Genomic DNA, 582 nt, shown 5'->3' with positions numbered 1-582 from the left:
CTAACACCAGGGCTGGGGGCTCTTTCTCCACAGTGTAGGCGTGTGCTAACACCAGGTCTGGGGGCTCTTTCTCCACTGTGGCTCAGTGTGGTGAGACCTTGGGTATGCCATGCTCTCTCCCAGAGGGTCGTTTCTGAAAATGTGGAGCTTAAAGAAGATGACATTCCTGAAAACGTGGAGCTTAAAGAAGATGACAGTCTGGAAGATGACTCAGCAGGTAAAGATGCTGAGGACCTGAGTTCAATGCTTGGAACCTACATGGTGATAAGAGAGAATAGAGTTCCCAAGGTGTCCACTGACCTCCACATGCACACAGAGACCAGAGACCACACACACATAATATATATACATATATACATTACATATATATAATGTATGATATATATGTGCATGTGTGTATGAGACAAGCTTTTCACTTCTCACATAGTCATAGCAATTCATTAAACCCATTAAATGTTTTCTACAAGCCAGAAGTATGAGGAAACTAAGTCTTGGTCAGGATAAATCCGGCAAACAAAGCCATATTCTGATCCCACAGTCCAGTCTCTTCTAGTGCTCCTGCTCCCTCGTCATCTCTAACCA

This window comes from Microtus ochrogaster, unplaced genomic scaffold (genome assembly GCF_000317375.1).
Source record: "Microtus ochrogaster isolate Prairie Vole_2 unplaced genomic scaffold, MicOch1.0 UNK14, whole genome shotgun sequence".
Lineage (NCBI taxonomy): Eukaryota > Metazoa > Chordata > Mammalia > Rodentia > Cricetidae > Microtus > Microtus ochrogaster.
The sequence above is the reverse complement of the archived record's forward strand: the minus strand, read 5'-3'. Positions refer to the sequence as shown.